Source organism: Rhinopithecus bieti, unplaced genomic scaffold, assembly GCF_001698545.2.
Source record: "Rhinopithecus bieti isolate Rb0 unplaced genomic scaffold, ASM169854v2 scaffold_42772, whole genome shotgun sequence".
Taxonomy (NCBI): domain Eukaryota; kingdom Metazoa; phylum Chordata; class Mammalia; order Primates; family Cercopithecidae; genus Rhinopithecus; species Rhinopithecus bieti.
In genome coordinates, this window is record NW_016818842.1 from 1558595 (window position 1) to 1576589 (window position 17995).

Here is a 17995-nt window from a genome sequence, read left to right on the forward strand (position 1 = left end):
AATAATAATAATAATAAAGATGAGATGGGCTCAGGGCAGGTAGACAGAGACCTGTGACCACCTCTCCCCTGGATCAGGGTACCAGCCCCCGTCAGCCCGACCTTCACACTCTTATTACGCCAGATGTCTTCTTTCTGGGAAACCCAACAGATTATCACCTGTGGCCCCATTTTGGGTGAAGAGGGGGCATTACCCGAAGGGGACATACCTCAGTTCCCCAAGGGGATTCAGAGGTTCACCTCAACTCACAAGAAAAACTTCTGGCAGGGCGCGGTGGCTCACACCTGTAATCCCAGCACTTTGGGAGGCCGAGGCGGGCGGATCACCTGAGATCAGGAGTTCGAGACCAGCCTGACCAACATGGAGAAACCCCATCTCTACTAAAAATACAAAATTAGCCAGGCGTGGTGGCATGCCTGTAATTCCAGCTACTCGGGAGGCTGAGGCAGGAGAATCACTTGAACCTGGAAGGCGGAGGTTGCGGTGAGCCAAGATCGCACCATTACACTCCAGCCTGGGCAACAGGAATGAAACTCTGTCTCAAAAAAAGAAAGGAAGAAAAAGAAAACCTTCTGGAAGGGACATCTGTCTTGAGCAGGACAGGAAAGAAACGTGAAGTGCATTGAAGTGGGAAGACATTGAGAATCATTGGCCACCAGGTAAGGAAATTCAAGATCCTCCCAATCGGGCTCCCTCACTCCCTGCTCCTTCACACCTCTGAGCCTTTGCCTGTGCTGTTCCCCTGCCTGGAACCACCTCCTCCCCAGAGAGAAAACTCCTACTGCTACTTCAAAACCCAGTTCAGATATCACCTCCTCTTGTAACGTCTTCCCAGACAGTCTCTCCAGGCTGACCACCAAACAGAGTGACTCCCTTCTTTCTCAGCACTGCCATGGCACTTTGTATGGACCAGTGTCCCTCCTGCTGTTTAATGACCAGTGAGCCATGCACCTGCCACCCTCTTGGGGCCCAGCCTGTGCTCGGGCAGATGGGAGGCTGTCTTTATTCATTCAGGCAGCGATAACAAAACACCAGAGACTGAGTGGCTTAAAAACAACAGACATTTCCTTCTCACAATTGTAGAGGCAGAGAAGTCTAAGATCAAGATATGAGAAGAGGCCAGGCATGGTGGCTCATACCTGTATTCCCAGCACTTTGGGAGGCTGAGGCGGGAGGATCACATGAGGCCAGGAGTTCAAGACCAGCCTGGGAAACATAGCCAGACTCTGTCTCTACAAAAAAAATTTAAAATGAGACCGGGCATGGTGACTCACTCCTGTAATCCCAGCACTTTGGGAGTTCAAGGCGGGAGGATCACTTGAGGTCAGCTTTCGAGACCAGCCTGGCCAACATGGTGAAACTCTGTCTCTACTAACAATACACGAGTTAGTAGGGCATGGGGGCATGTGCCTGTAATTCCAGACTTGGGAGGTTGAGGCACAAGAATCGCTTGGACCCAGGAGGGAGAGGCTGTAGTGAGGCAAGATCACACCACTGCTCTCCAGCCTGGGTGAGAAAGTGAGACTCCATTTAAAAAAACAAAAAACAAAAACCTAGGAAGAGTTGGTGTCTGTTTTTGGTTCATAGAGAGTGCCTTCTAGCTGTGTCCTCACATGGTGGAAGGGTCAAGGAAACTCTCTGGGGTCTCTTTTGTTTATTATATTATTATTTTTTTTGAGACAGGTCTCACTCTGTTGCCCAGGCTGGAGTGCAGTGGTGCCATCTCAGCTCACTGCAACCTCCACCTCCCGTGTTCAAGTGATTACACCTGTAATCCCAGCTACTCGGAAGGCTGAGGCAGGCGGCTCACATGAGGTTAGGGGTTCAAGACCAACCTGGCTAGGATGGCAAAACCCTGTCTCTACTAAAAATACAAAAATTAACCAAGTGATTACAGGTCTCACTCTGTTGCCCAGGCTGGTCTCAAACTCCTAGGCTCAAGTGATCCTCCCACCTCGGCCTCCTAAAATGCTGGGATTCCAGGTGTGAGCCACCTGCCTCAGCCTCCCAAAGTGCTGAAATTACACACGTGAGCCACTGCGCCCGGCTGCCCAGCTAATTTTGTAACTTTTTGTAGAAACAGAATCTTACTGTGTTGCCCAAGCTGGTCTCAAACTCCTAGGCTCAAGTGATCCTCCCACCTCGGCCTCCTAAAATGCTAGGATTCCAGGTGTGAGCCACCATGCCTGGCCTATATAATACAAGTTTTCCCTCTCTCACTCCCTTTTGAAAGGCAGTTGAAAGCAGACATCAGAACGTGGGAAGAGCTTGTTTTCTCTTTTTGAAAACATGTTCTTGCTCATAGACTTAGCCTCTCCTTGAATCCCCAGCGGTGGGCAGGGCAGGTGTTACGACTAATCTCATTATACGGATAAGAAGAAACCTGGGGCCCGGCAGGCAGAGAAACTTCCTGCAGTCCTAGGGCAGGTCAGTGGCAGGGCTGGAACCCAACCCCAGGTCTCCTGTACCCAGGGAGAACTCCCTCTTTGCCTTATTTATTTATTTATTTATTTATTTATTTATTTATTTATTTGAGACGGAGTCTCGGTGTGTCGCCCAGGCTGGAGTGCAGGGGTGCGATCTCAGCTCACTGTAGCTTCCGCCTCTGGGGTTCCAGCGATTCTCCTGCCTCAGCCTCCCAGGTAGCTGGGATTACAGGCACACTCACCACCATGCCCGGCTAATTTTTGTGTTTTTTAGTAGAGACAGAGTTTCACCATGTTGGCCAGGCTGGTCACTCCTGACCTCAGGTGATCCACCCGCCTCGACCTCCCAAAGTGCTAGGATTACAGGCCCCTCACCTTTTTTTTTTTTTTTTTTTGAGACTGAGTCTCACTCTGTCACCCAGGCTGCAGTGCAGTGGTGCCATCATAGCTCACTGCAATCTCTGTCTCCTGGGCTCAAATTATGCTCTTGCCTCAGCCTCCTGAATAGCAGAGACTACAGGTGTGCACCACCATGCCTGGCTCGTTTTAAAATTTTTTGTAGGGATGAGGTCTCACTATGTTGCCCAGGCTGGTCTTGAACTCCTGGGCTCAAGTGATCCTCCTGTCTCGGCTTCCAAAGTGCTGGGATTACAGGTGTGAGCCACTGCACCTGCCCTTGAATGGATCTTAAAAACCCACCTAGGCTGGGCGTGGTGGTGCGTGTCTGTAGTTCCAGTGCTTTGAGAGGCTGAGGCCGGAGGATCACATGAGGCCAGGAGTCTAAGGCTGCGGTAAACCATGATCACACCACTGCACTCCAGCCTGGGCGACAGAGTGAGACCCTGTCTCTAAACTAATAATAACAATACTTTTTAAAAGTGTTAAAATCGACATAGAAGGCCGGGCGCGGTGGCTCAATCCTGTAATCCCAGCACTTTGGGAGGCCGAGACGGGCGGATCACGAGGTCAGGAGATCGAGACCATCCTGGCTAACACGGTGAAACCCCGTCTCTACTAAAAATACAAAAGAAAACCAGCCGGGCGAGGTGGCGGGTGCCTGTAGTCCCAGCTACTCAGGAGGCTGAGGCAGGAGAATGGCGTGAACCCGGGAGGCGGAGCTTGCAGTGAGCTGAGATCCGGCCACTGCACTCCAGCCTGGGCGACAGAGCGAGACTCCGTCTCAAAAAAAAAAAAAAATCGACATAGAATTTATTTTTGGTGTGATGTGTGATTCAAATTATTTTTTTCTCAAGTTAGCCCGTTATTCAAACACTAAAATATTGAAAAATGCATCCTAGGCCGGGCGCAGTGGCTCACACCAGCACTTTGGGAGGCCAAGGCAGGCAGATCACCTGAGGTTGGGAGTTCAAGACCAGCCTGACCAACATGGAGAATAATAATATATAATAAGCCAGATCGTCCATGTACTCCAACCTTTGGTGGCAAACGCAGGGAGTGAAACTCCATCTTCAAAAAAAAAAAGAAATAAAAAGGAGGAGAAAGAGAAGAAGGAAAGAAATGAAAGGTAAGCAAAGGAAGGGAAGGGAAGCGATGGAAGGAAGTGAAGGAAAAAGAAAATTATATCCTTTGCCCTATTGAATTGAAATGCCTTTTTTTTTTTTTTTTTTTTTTTTTTTTTGAGACGGGTCAGGCCTGGACTGCCAGCTGGTGCAATTTCAGCTCATTGCAGCCTCTGCCCTCCCAGTTCAAGGTGATCTCTCCTGCCTCAGCCCTCCCAAGTTAGCTGGGATTACAGGGTGCCACACACCACGTAATTTTTGTTTTTTTAGTAGAGATGAGGTTTCACCATGTTGCGCCCAAGCTGGTCTCAAAGCTGCCTGATCTCTCATATGGATCCGGGCCCCACCTCGGCCTCCCAAAGTTGGCTGGGACAACAGGCGGCTGAACCAACCGCCCCACCTGCCTGAAAATGGCTGGTTTTTATCATTACACTGCAGCACTAATGCAATCCTCAGCTGTCACCTCCCAGCTTAATGGCTGGTGTGACAAGCCACCAAGGGCTGTTCCTTCAATCACAGCCTGCTCAGGCTACCAGGTTGGTATGTTTGCCCCTGCCCACCCCGCAACATACAGGAGTCCAGGGGTCCTCTCTGCCTTGCACTTCTATTCCGGGGCAGCTGCCAGTGGACAAGCCTCTGAATAGCGCCAGTAGGAGGAAGCCAGCCGACACGCAGGTCAGGTCTGAGGGGACGTGCTCCATCCACAGTCCTGAGGAGGGAGGGGCGCCTGCATGTTTCTGCATGTGGAGGGCGGGGCCAGGGTGGGAGACTGGGGGATTGGGCGGGGGCAGCGACTGGAGGATGGCGGGTGCGGCCGAGACCCTGAGCTTCTTGGGGGCCTGCCAGGTCAGCCCTGGAAGCCAGCCGTGAGTTCCCCTGGCGTCTGCGCAGTGGAGGCCTGCGGCTGCCGCAGCCCCCTCAAATAGGCACAGTAAGCAGCCCTCCCAGCAATGCCACTGTGCAGAAAGATGCGGGACAGTGCACAGGCGGTCCAGTGGTGCTTCCCCAAACCAGACACCCCAACTCCACCTCTGCCTATTTTCCTTTTCCAGGTCAGCCCTGCGGGCCCTCTGCGCACAAGTCAGGAGGCAGAGAGGCATTGCAAAGTGACCACACTGGACTCTCTGCCCTAGAGCCTGGGCACCGGGGAACCAAATGTACGTGCATTTTAGAAAAATGCGGCCAGGTGCCAGTGGCTCGACAGACCTGTAAGTCCCAGCACTTTGGGAGGCTGAGCAGGAGGATCGCTTGAGCTCCAGGAGTTTGAGACCAGCCTGCGACAATATGGTTAGACCTCATCTCTACTAAAATACAAAAATTAGCTGCATGGTTGGTGCCCACACTGGTTAGTCCCGGTTACTCATGAGGCTGAGGCTTGAGGCATGAGAATTGCCTGAGCTCAGGGTGGTCGGGGGAGTTGGGGGATGGAGGGTAGAGTGGAGTTGCAGTGCAGCTGGAGTCTGGCGATAGTACACACTGCCGACTCCAGCCTGCGGTGAACAGAGCTGAGACCCTATCTCAAAAAAAAAAAAAAAAAAATGCATCTTATACCTTGAGGGTCATGGAGACTTTCACGCCTTCCTGTGTGTGTGTGTGTGTGTGTGTGTGTGTGTGTGTGTGCGCGCGCGCATGCGCGCATTCAGGTTAACTTCTGGAATTTCCGTTTCATTCCTTGGATCGATCTGTCTGTTCAGGCGTCAGTACCAGACTATTTTAATCCCTGTATGTATGTATGTATGTATTTTGAGACGGAGTTTCGCTCTTGTTGCCCAGGCTGGAGTGCAATGGTGCAGTCTCAGCTCACTGCAACCTCCACCTCCCGGGTTCAAGTGATTCATTCTCCTGCCTCAGCCTCCCAAGTAGCTGGGATTACAGGTGCCCGCCATCACGCCTGGCTAATTTTTGTGTTTTTAATAGAGACAGGGTTTCGCCATTTTGTCCAGGCTGGTTGAGAACTCCTGACCTCAGGTCATCCGCCCGCCTCGGCCTCCCAAAGTGCTGGGATTACAGGCGTGAGTCACTGCGCCCCGCCAATCGCTGTATTTTTATAATCTGCTTTGTTCTGTGTAACTCACTAGTTGTGAGGGTAACTCACTAGTCAGCTGTGCCCTTCTTTGGTGAATACCTCTTTCTCCCATTAAACTGTAACTCCCTGAGGGCAGGGACTTGACCTGTTTATCTGTTTCGTTCTCCCACTGAATCCCCACTGTTAACCTAGGGGTTTGGCACAATAGTTGTGTCCAACAATTTTTTTTTTTTTTTTTTTTTAAAGCAGGGTCTTGCTGTGTTACTCAGGCTGGAGTACAGTGGTGTGATCAGAGCTCACTGCAGCCTCGAACTCCCAGGCTCAAGTCATCCTTCTACCTCAGCCTCCTTAGTACCTGGGACTACAGGCACATGCCACCACACCCATCTAATTTTTAAATTTTTTCCTTTTTTTTTGAGATGGAGTCTCACTTTGTCATCTAGGCTGCAGTGCAATGGCATGATCTTAGCTCACTGCAACCTCCGCCTCCCAGGTTCAAGCGATTCTCCTGTCTCAGCCTCATGAGTAGCTAGGATTACAGGTGCCCACCACCATGCCCAGCTAAGTTTTGTATTTTTAGTAGAGACGAGGTTTCACCATGTTGGCCTGGCTGGTCTTGAACTCCTGACCTCAAATGATCCACCTGCCTCGGCCTCCCAAAGTGCTGGGATTACAGGCATGAGACACCACACCCAGCCAATTTTTAAATTTTTCCTGGAGATGGGGTTCTCACTATGTTGCCCAGGCTGGTACAAACTCCTGGCCTCAAGCAGTCCTCCTGCCCCGACCTCCCAAAGTTCTGAGATTACAGGCATGAGCCACTGTGCTCAGCCCCAACAATTATTTTTGACAGATAATAGGGACATCTCCTTCGTCTCTGTGTCTGGCCAAGTAGCCCCGGGTGACACTCTTTTTTGTCTGTTTTTGAGTCAGAGTCTCGCTCTGTTGCCCAGCCTGGAGTCCCATGCCATGGTCTCGGCTCACTGCAACCTCCGCCTCCTGGGTTCAAGAGACTCTCCTGCCTCAGCCTCCCAAGGAGCTGGGACTACAGGCGTGTACCACCACACCTGGCTAATGTTTTTATTTTTAGTAGAGATGGGATTTCGCCATGTTGACCAGGCTGGTCTTGAACTCCTGACCTCATGATCCACCTGCCTTGGCCTCCCAAAGTGCTGGGATTACAGGCGTGACCCACTGCGCCTGGCCGTTTGATAGCATCAGGTTGGTGACCAGAATGTTACAACCTATTGGTAGAGGCCAGCTTCCATGTCATGTCCCGTCTTCCTAGTGCAGATATCCCCAGCTGCAGTGAGTACCAGTGTGAGGGACTGGGCTCCAGACGCCCAGAGGGGCCAGAGGGATGGCCACAGCAAGCTCTAGGGAGTAGCCAATTCCCCAGCACCTGCCTGCCCATGCACCTTTGGGGTGACTCAAGAGACAGGGTGGGGCTCCCACCTGCCCTCTCTCAAAAGGCAACCAGCTATAAAGGCTCTCAGAGGCCCACCCAGCCTCGGGTCATCAAACAAGGCCCCAGCTCCATGGCAACCATTACACACATTCATCAAGGAGGAGCAGAGGGAGGTGCTTTCTGGCTCACCTCATCCCCAGCAGAAACAGACCCCAGATCTGGGCCCAGGACTTTGTCTGTGCGGGGAGGGGAAATGCAGGTGACTCAGTCCCTACTCCTCCAGCAACTCGGCCTCAGGCCTCTCCCCAGACCCTGATGGAGATCCGTCTGTGATAATAATATCAAGAGGAAAAGGCCCCACGGTTCATCCACCCCACCCTGGCTCTGATTTTTTTGTTTCGTTTTGTTTTTTGAGACAAAGTCTTGCCCTGTCCCTGAGGCTGGAATGCAGTGGCGCGATCTTGGCTCACTGCAGCCTCTGCCTCCTAGGTTCAAGCAACTGTCATACCTCAGCCTCCTGAGTAGCTGGGATTACAGGCATGCACCACTACACCCGGTTAACTGTTGTATTTTTGGTAGAGACGAGGTTTAGCCATGTTGGCCACGCTGGTCTTGAACTCCTGGCCTCAAGTAATCGGCCTACCTCAGCCTCTCAAAGTGCTGGGGTTAGAGGTGTGAGTCACTGCACCTGGGCCTTTTGTTTCTTTTTTTATTATTATTTTGTTATTTTATTTGTGTTTATTTTTTGAGATGGAATTTCATTCTTGTTGATCAGACTGGAGTGCAATGGCATGATCTCAGCTCACTGCAACCTCTGCCTCCTGGGTTCAAGTGATTCTCCTGTCTCAGCCTCCTGAGTAGCTGGGATTACAGGTGCCCACCACCATCCCTGAATAACTTTTTTTTTTTTTTTTAAGACAGAGTTTCACTCTTGTTGCTCAGGCTGGAGTGCAATGGCACGATCTCGGCTCACTGCAACCTCTGCCTCCCGGGTTCAAGCAATCCTCCTGCCTCAGCCTCCTGAATAGCTGGGACTACAGGCACACACCACCATGCCTGGCTAATTTTTGTATTTTTAGTAGAGACAAGGTTTCACCATGTTGGCCAGGCTGATCTTGAACTCCTACCCTCAGGTGATCCACCCGCCTCAGCCTCCCAAAGTGCTGGGATTATAGGCATGAGCCACTATGCCCTGCAAATTGTCTTGCTGCATAATAAAAGCCTCCAAAACTCTGAGGCTTAAAGCAAGGTTACCTTATCTCTCAAGGTTCTGTAGGTGGGCTGGGCTGGGCTGGGCTCGGCCGGGCAGTTCTTCAGCTAAATATGGCATGGGCATTGGCTAGGGCTACTCATAGCTATAGGCAGCTGGGAGCTGGGCTTCACTCACGTGTATGGGATGGCTGGAATAGCTAAGGACTGGCTGGACATCTTTCTCTCTCTCTCTCTTTTTTTTTCTCTCTCTCTCCATGAGTCCCTCATTATTCAACAGTCCAGCCCAAGCTTGTTTACCTGGCAGGAACAATTCCGAAAGGGCAAAAATGGAAGTTGCTGGCCCTCCAGTCACAAGTCCCAGGTAGACATGAATTTTGAGGGGACACTATTCAACCAAATGCAGGGGACCAGGGCTTTTGGGGTGCTCAGTGAGGAGGTTACTGTGGTCGGCCAGGCAACAGACTAGAGTGATGGCAGTGAAAATCCTCTCTAAATTCATTTTCCATCCTGTGGCTGTGCAGAAGTTCTAGCTGGAGAAAGCGCTCCATGGCTCCAAGTTTTCCTGAAGTTCTGCTGCCCTCTGTGCTGAAGCTCAATTGGCCAGACACTGGCTAGAGTGATGATCTTAGAGGACAAGGGATGGATCCCAAGTGCTACCAGGCACCCCTATCCTGACCCTAGGAGCAGATGGGTCAGGTGTTTGTGGGAGAAGTTGTCCCCCAGGGCCTGGCTTACACCCCCCCTCCCTGCTCTGCCCAGGATTACCCTCCCTGCCATTCACACCACCTCAGCCACTGAAGATCTTCCTAAACCCAGTCTGCCCATCTTGCTTGGGCATCCTCTGCATGGTCTAGCTTCTTGGGGGTGGCATTTAGGGCCTTCCACCCCTTTCCCAGGCCATATCTCCTACCACACCCTCTTGACCTCCCCAGTTCCATATCCCTCACCCTGGCCAGCTGAGCCTTTCCACAAATCCACCGTGATGCCCAGTTCCTAGTTTCTTTGTTTTGAGACAGAGGGTTTCGCTCTGTTGCCCAGACTGGAGTGCAGTGGTGCAGTCTCGGCTCACTGCAACCTTCGCCTCCTGAGTTCAAGCGATTCTCCTGCCTCAGCCTCCTGAGTAGCTGGGATTACAGGCGTGTGCCACTACACCTGGCTAATTTTTATATTTTTAGTAGAGATGGAGATTCACCATGTTGGCCAGGCTGGTCTTGAACTCCTGGGCTCAAGCAAACTACCTGCCTTGGCCTCTCAAAGTGCTGGGATTACAGGCGTGAGCCACTGCGCCTGGCTGATGGCCAATTATTTATCTCCCTTCCCTCCATCCTCAACAGGGGCTTCAGCTCCAATGCCACCCCTTCCAGGAAGTCCTCCTTGCACCTCTGCCCCCCATTAGGCTGGGCCAGGTGTCTCCCTTGGGCTCCCAGCACTGCCTGTGTTGCCCCCATCATAGCTCCTCTCCCCTGCACCATACTTTCTAGGTTCTCTGGGCTCCTGGTTCTGTCTGGCGGGGACCCCAAGAGAAAGAAGCACCCAGATACATTTGACAATCTGATCCTGCTTGCAACTCCCCACCCCTCCCACCCAGCTCAGCCTCTCCAGCCCCCAGCCCGAGTGTCTCCTGACCTAGGGCTCCCTGACTGGCCTGAAACCCTGGAATCAGGGCTGAGACAGGCCTCCAGGTACAGGGGTAGGGAAGGCGTAGCTGAGACCACAGCTGCCATGAAACCTTCTTGGGGACGTTGGGCTCCCTCCCCTGGGGAATGAAAGGTGGGGGCAGGAGGAGGGAGGGAGAGGCCAGGATGATTAATAGGACATTTCTTTCTGTCCCTGGGGGGAGAAGCCAGGGAGAGAATGGTTGTCAAGGGCAACACATTCTTTCCAGTGGCTAACTCTGATGTGTCACTCACATCACAGGGAGTGGAGTTTCAGGGAGGCTGGACTGCAGCGCGGGCCCAAAGGGAGCTTGGAGACCTTCTAGGTTAAATGCTCATTTTACAGAGGGGAAACTGAGGCCAGGGGAGACAGGTATGGTGCCCCTGTGGGGCTTACACCAAAAATGAGGCTTAAAAATGGGGCAATCCTGGGCTGGGCATGGTAGCTCATGGCTGTAACACCAGCACTTCGGGAGGCCAAGGTGGGAGGATCACTTGAGGTCAGGAGATCAAGACCAGCCTGGACAACACGGTGAAACCCCATCACTACTAAAAATTCAAAACTTAGCTGGGCCATGGTGGCGGGCGCCTGTAATCCCAGCCACTTGGGAGGCGAGGCAGGAGAATCACTTGAACCCAGGGACAGGCACGAGCCACCACATCTGGCCACGCATAGGGATTTTGAAGGAACACAGTTCAGTCTGCAGCTGGGGGGTGCCTCCCCCACGAGCAGGACGCTCTCTAAGGACAGAGACTGGACCTGAGCCCTCCGCTGAGCCCATGGGTCTTGGGCGGGGTCTAGATCTGTTGTCCTGCCCAACAGTGGCTGCTCCAGGGGGGCAGGGGCGGCTGCTGAATGAGCAGTCAGGTGTGTCCCTCAGCTCCTGTTTCTTTCTGGCCCCTTCTCAGAAGGTGGTGCCATCCTGCCCTCCACCACAGCCTGGGCAGCTTCCAAGGATGCTGTGGGCAGAGATTAGAGGGAGATCTAGGGAGGCAGTGGGCTGGGCTGTTGGGGGCCACTGCCCTGCGGTGTCGCCAGGAGTGGAGATGCCCTCTCTGTGTTCCAGCTACGACCCTCTATGGGCAGTGGGGGGGCTGATCTCTGCAGAGTGACCTTGTGTCCCCAGGCCGGAGGAGGGGATGGGAGGCTCTGAGGTGGCAGCTGTGCATGGTCAAAGTGACAGCTTAGGCCAGATGTGATGGCTCACACCTGTAATTCCAGCACTTTGGGAGGTTGAGAGGGAAGCCCAGAAGGTGAAGACCAGGGTGGGCAATGCAGTGAGACCCCATCTCTACAAAAAATTTTAAAATTAGCTGGATGTGGTGGTGCATGCCTGTAGTCCCAGCTACTTGGGAGGTTGAGGTGCGAGGACCATTTGAGCTCAGAAGTGAGTGAGCCCTGATAGCACCACTGTACTCCAGCCTGAGCAACAGAGACCCTGTCAAAAAAAAAAATAAAAATAAAAATAAAAGAAATCAAAAAAAAGAAATCAGCAAAATGAGAGGTGAGTAACAAAGCTGAGGAAAGCCAAAGGCCAGGGCATCTTTTTTGTTTGTTTGCTTGTTTTCTTTTCTTGTCTTTTTTTTTTTTTTTTTTTGAGATGGAGTCTTGCTCTGTCGCCCAGGCACGCAGTGGCAGGATCTCAGCTCTCTGTAAGCGCCACCTCCCAGGTACGCCATTCTCCTGCCTCAGCCTCGTTAGTAGCTGAGACTACAGGCGCCCACCAGCACAACCAGCTAATTTTTTTGTATTATTTTTAGTAGAGACAGGGTTTCACCATGTTAGCCAGGATGGTCTCGATCTCCTGACCTTGTGATCTGCCCACCTCAGCCTCCCAAAGTGCTGGGATTACAGGCGTGAGCCAGTGCGTCCCGGCTTGTTTTTCTTTTTTTGAGACGGAGTCTCACTTTGTCACCCAGGCTGGAGTGCTATGGTGTGATCTCAGCTCACTGCATCCTCCTGCCTCCTGGGTTCAAGCGATCCTCCTGCCTTAGCCTCCCGAGTAGCTGGGATTACAGGTGCATGCCACCACACCTGGCTAATTTCTGTGTTTACGGTGGACATGGGATTTCACTATGTTGGCCGGGCTAGTCTCCAACTCCTGACCTCAGGTGATCTGCCAGCTTTGGCCTCCCAAAGTGCTAGGATTACAGGCATGAGCCACCGTGCCTGGCCAGCAAACCGTTTTTTGTTTGTAGCGTTGGGATCTCACTACGTTACCCAGAGGGGTCTCCAACTCCTGGCCTCAAGTGATCCTCCTGCCTTGGCCTCCCAAAGTGCTGGGATTACAGGCATGAGCCACAACGCCCGGCCAATGCTCACAGTTTTAAATGTCTAATTACAAAGTGAAAAACATGCTGTGAAGGAAAAGGACACAGCTCTCAGAGAGCTGAGAGTTGAGAAAGGGCTCCCCTGAAGAGAGACAAGGAAAGACAAGGAAAGGGCAAGAGGAAGAGGTGCCTGGTGGAGGAGCCGTCTATGGACAGGGAAGGACGGGCAAAGGCAGGGCGTCCTAAACAAGGGTCAGTGTGGCTGGAACAGTGGCAGCAAGAGAAGGATTATGGGGGCATCGTGACTGAGATGGTGAACTTAAAAAAAAAAAAAAAAAAAAGAGATGGTGAACTTAGATTATGTTTTTATTTATTTACTTATTTTGAGCAAGGGTCTTGCTCTGTTGCCCAGGCTGGAGTGCAGTGGAGTGATCATAGCTCACTGCAGCCTTGACCTCCCAGGCTCAAGCAATCCTCCCATCTCAGCCTCCTGAGTAACTGGGACTACAGGTGTGCAACGCCATGCCTGGATAATTTTTTTTTCCCCTGTGACAGAGTCTCACTTTGTCACTCAGGCTGGAGTGCAGTGGTGTGATCTTGGCTCATTGCAACCTCTCCTCCCTGGGTTCAAGCAGTTCTCGTGCCTCAGCCTCCCAAGTAGCTGGGACTACAGGCGTGCGCCAGCATGCTAATTTTTGTATTTTTTAATGGAGACGGGGTTTCACCATGTTGGTCAGACTGGTCTCAAACTCATGGCCTCCGGAGATCCGCCTGCCACAGCTTCCCAAAGTGCTGAGATTACAGGAGTGAGCCACCACACCTAGCCTATGTCTGGAAAACTTTTTTTTTTTTTGAGATAGAGTCTCGCTCTATTGCCCACGCTGGAGTGTGGTGGCGTGATCTCAAGTAGCTGGGATTACAGGCACACACCACTGTGTCTGGCTATTTTTTGTATTTTTAGTAGAGATGAAATTTCACCATGTTGGCCAGGCGGGTTTCAAACCCCTGATCTCAGATGATCCACCTGCCTCAGCCTCCCAAAGTGCTGGGATTACAGGTGTGAGCCACCGCGTGTTGTCCCCTAAGGGTTATTTCTGACCTGACTCTTTTCTTTTCTTTTTTCTTTTGTGATGGAGTCTTGCTCTGTTGCCCAGGCTGCAGTGCAGTGGCATGATCTTGGTTCACTGCAACCTCCACCTCCCGGGTTCAAGTGATTCTCCTGCCTCAGCCTCCCAAGTAGCTGGGATTACAGGCACCTGCCATCATGCCTGGCTAATTTTTTTGTATTTTTAGTAGAGACAGGGTTTCACCACGTTGGCCAGGCTGATCTCAAACTCCTGAGTTCAACGGATCCTCCCACCTCAGCTTCCCAAAATGCTGGGATTATAGGCGAGAGCCACCATGCCTGGCCTTAAGCTGAATTTTGAAGGGCAAATGGAAGAAGGAGGCCAAGGCAGGAAGATCTCTTGAGCCTAAGAGTTCAAGACCAGCCTGGGCAACACAGCAAGACCCCATCTCTAAAAAAAAATTTTTTTTTTTTTTTTGAGACAAGAGTCTCACTCTATGCCCAGGCTGGAGTGCAGTGGCGCGATCTCGGCTCACTGCAAGCTCCGCCTCCCGGGTTCATGCCATTCTCCTGCCTCAGCCTCCCGAGTGGCTGGGACTACAGGCGCCCGCCACCACGCCTGGCTAATTTTTGCATTTTTAGTAGAGACGGGGTTTCATCGTGTTAGCCAGGATGGTCTTGATCTCCTGACCTCGTGATCCGTTCACCTCGGCCTCCCAAAGTGCTAGGATTACAGGCATGAGCCACCGCGCCCGGCCTTAAAAAATTTTTTTTTAAAAAAAGAGGAAAGAGGCCGGACGCGGTGGCTCACGCCTGTAATCCCAGCACTTTGGGAGGCTGAGACGGGCGGATCACGAGGTCAGGAGATCGAGACCATCCTGGCTAATACGGTGAAACCCCTTCTCTACTAAAAAATACAAAAAACTAGCCGGGCAAGGTGGCGGGCCCCTGTAGTCCCAGCTACTCGGGAGTCCTCATGTTTTTTCATATCAGCAGCACCTGAAGCACCGATCACTTCTGCTTCTTTGACATTTATCGCTCACCTGGCTTCAGAGTGTTCTTTCTTGGTCCTTCTCTTACCTCTCGGCCTGTTCCTTTNGCATAAACCCGGGGGGCGGAGCTTGCAGTGAGCTGAGATCTGGCCACTGCACTCCAGCCTGGGCGACAGAGCAAGACTCCGTCTCAAAAAAAAAAAAAAGGAAAGAAGGAGAGGAGGAGAGGCAGCTGCTTGGAGAGACCAAGGGTGTATATGGTCCTGCTCTGCAGTGGCACCCATGATGGTGGCCAAGGGGTGGCAGCAGGGATTGTGGGCTGGGAAGAACCAGATCTGAACCAGGGCAGACAAAGGGGATTGGAGAGGAAGAGTTGGATTCCAGAAATATGCAGGAGGTAGCCACAGGAATTGGGAGATGAGGCAGAGGGAAGAGGCCATGCCCAGTTTCTGATGTGGCCTACTCATGAATGCAAAAATTGGGATCTTCTGTGCTTTGCAAGTGAGTGCACCACCTCAGTTTGCTTGACAGCAGGGCCCCAGGAAAAGGGGTTCTGGGGATGTCATCTTAACAGCAGGTGTGTTCCACAAAAACATTAATACATCGTTAATATTTTTGAAAGACAAGACTGGGCATGGTGGCTCACGCCTGTAATCCCAGCACTTTGGGTGGCTGAGGCGGGAGGATCACTTGAGCTCAGGAGTTCAAGACCAGCCTGGGCACCATGGCGAAACCCCGTCTCTACTAAAAATACAAAAAATAGCCGGACACCGTGGTGTGTGCCTGTAATCCCAGCTACTTGGGAGGCTGAGGCGGGAATATTGTTTGAACCTGGGAGGCGGAGATTGCAGCCAGCCGAGATCACACCACTGCACTCCAGTCTGGGCAACAGAACGAGACTCCATCTCAAGAAGAAAAAAAAAAAAGAACCCAAGGGCACTGCCCAGCACAGGCACAGTCACATCAGGCCCTGGGGAGCTGTGCCAGGGCGTTCTGCCCAGCAGAGTCACATCGAAGAAGGTCCTCAGCCGAACCCCATCCCCTTGAGGACCAGCTCGTGACAGCTTTGAGCAGAACATGTCATGGGAACGGCATTGTGCAGAACCTTTTATTAAATGGCATTTAAAATATTCTCCAGGACTGTGTAGTTGGGGAAACGCCATGAAATCCATTGGCCCGGAACATAATGGCTCAATGGTTCAAAACAAATGCATTGTTAAAAAGGAAAAACAGCAACTGTTGTGGGGTAATGACTTGCAGATGACTCAGCAGGCCAAACATCAAAGGAATTCGGATGGCAGCAGGTGGGCACAGGCAGCCAGGAAACACCCCTCCCTCGCTCTCACTTCCGGCGATCGCTTTAACTCCCTGGAGTGTCTAAACTACCCATTTCTCTCCATCATCCCTGCAATCCCCAAGCAAGAGCCACCTCGGTCTCCCGCTGGGATGTCAGTGGCTCCACTCTAGCTGAACTCTCCACGTCCACTCCTGCCCCTCACCCATTCCCCTCTCAGTATCCAGAGGGACCAGGTTCTTTTTTGTTCTTCTTTTTTTTTTTTTAGACGGAGTCTCACTCTGTCGCCCAGGCTGGAGTGCAGTGGTGCGATCTCGGCTCACTACAACCTCTGGCTCCCAGGTTCAAGTGATTCTCCTGCCTCAGCCTTCCGGGCAGCTGAGACTATGCACGCACGCCACCACACCTGGCTAATTTTTTTGCATTTTTAGTAGAGATGGGGTTTAATCATGTTGGCCAGGCTGGTCTCCAACTCCTGACCTCAGGGGATCCGCCCACCTCGGCCTCCCAAAGTGCTAGGATAACAGGCGTGAGCCCCTGCGCCCAGCCAGGACCAGGTTCTAAACCTGATCACATCGCACCTCTGCTCCCAACATTCAGGAACTTCACACGGCAAGAACAGAATCTAGGTTCAGACAGGTGTGGTGGCTCACGTCTGTAATCCTAGCACTTTGGGAAGCCAAGGCAGGAGGATCAATTTGGGAGGCCAAGAATTCGAGACCAGCCTGGGCAACATAGAGATCCAACTGGGCACAGTGGCTCATGCCCGTAATCCCAGCACTTTGGGAGGCCAAGGCAGGAGGATCACTTGAGGTCAGGAGTTCGAGACCAGCCTGGTCAACGTGGTGAAATGCCATCTCTACTAAAAATACAAAAATTAGCCGGGCGTGGTGATGGGCACCTGAAATCCCAGCTACTTGGGAGGCTGAGGCAGGAGAATTGCTTGAACCCAGGAGGTGGGAGGTTGCAGTGAGCTGAGATCACACCACTGCACTTCAGCCTAGATGACAGAGTGAGACTCTGTCTCAACAAAACAAAACAAAATAAAACGTACCAACACCTAATCTCTATAAAATATTTTTAGAAGTTATCCAGGTGGGCCGGGTGCCGTGGCTCATGCCTGTAATCTCAGCACTTTGGGAGGCCGAGGCAGGTGGATCACCTGAGGTCAGCAGTTCAAGACCAGCCTGCCCAACATGGTGAAACCCCGTCTCTACTAAAAAAAAATACAAAAATTAGCCAGGTGTGGTGGCAGTTACCTGCAGTCCCAGCTACTTGGGAGGCGGAGGCAGGAGAATGGCTTGAACCCGGGAAGCGGAGGTTGCAGTGACCTGAGATAGTACTGTTGCACTCCAGCCTGGGTGACAAGAGCAAAACTCCATCTCAAAAAAAAAAAGAAAAGAAAAGAAAGGAAAGAAAGAACCCCTAGGAAGCCCCCTTGGCTCTCAGTGGGGGTCAGTAGCCTCCCCTAGGCTTCTGGGCTATAATTCAGTCTTTACACCCTAGGTTCCAAGATCTGTTTAGAGGGTGTTTCCAAAGTCAAGTTCCAGGCGGCTCCTGAGGGTGGCGGCAGCTCCTCAGTAGGCCCAGAGAGGCTGTGCAGAAGGGAGGGGCACCTGCAGGCTCGCATGGGAAGTCCCTGGCGCTACGTGTGGCATCAGCACGGATTCTGACAGTATAAACACAGAAGGGCCCCAGGACATTCAAAAGCCTGTGGCCAACGTGGCGAAACCCCATCTCTACTGAAAATACAAAAATTAGCTGGGCGTGGTGGCAGGCACCTGTGATCCCAGCGACTCAGGAGGCCAAGGCTTGAACCCAGGAGGTGGAGGTTGCGGTGAGCAGAGATCGCACCACAGCACTTCACAGCACACAGCACTCGACAGAGTGAGACTCCACCTCAAAAAAAAAAAAAAAAGTCCGTGGTAATCCTGCTCCCAGCTGGTCCCTGGACCCTGGGAGGACTCATTCATCTTTTTCTTGTCACACAGCAAACATCAATGGCCCCCTCCTCCTCCCTCTCATACCCCTTCGGGCTGCGCCCCTAGCCAGCTGTCTTGAGTCTGGATAGGACAGCGTGAGACAGTCTCCGCTGGGGGTCACTGATAGGGAGGTGGTCTTCTAA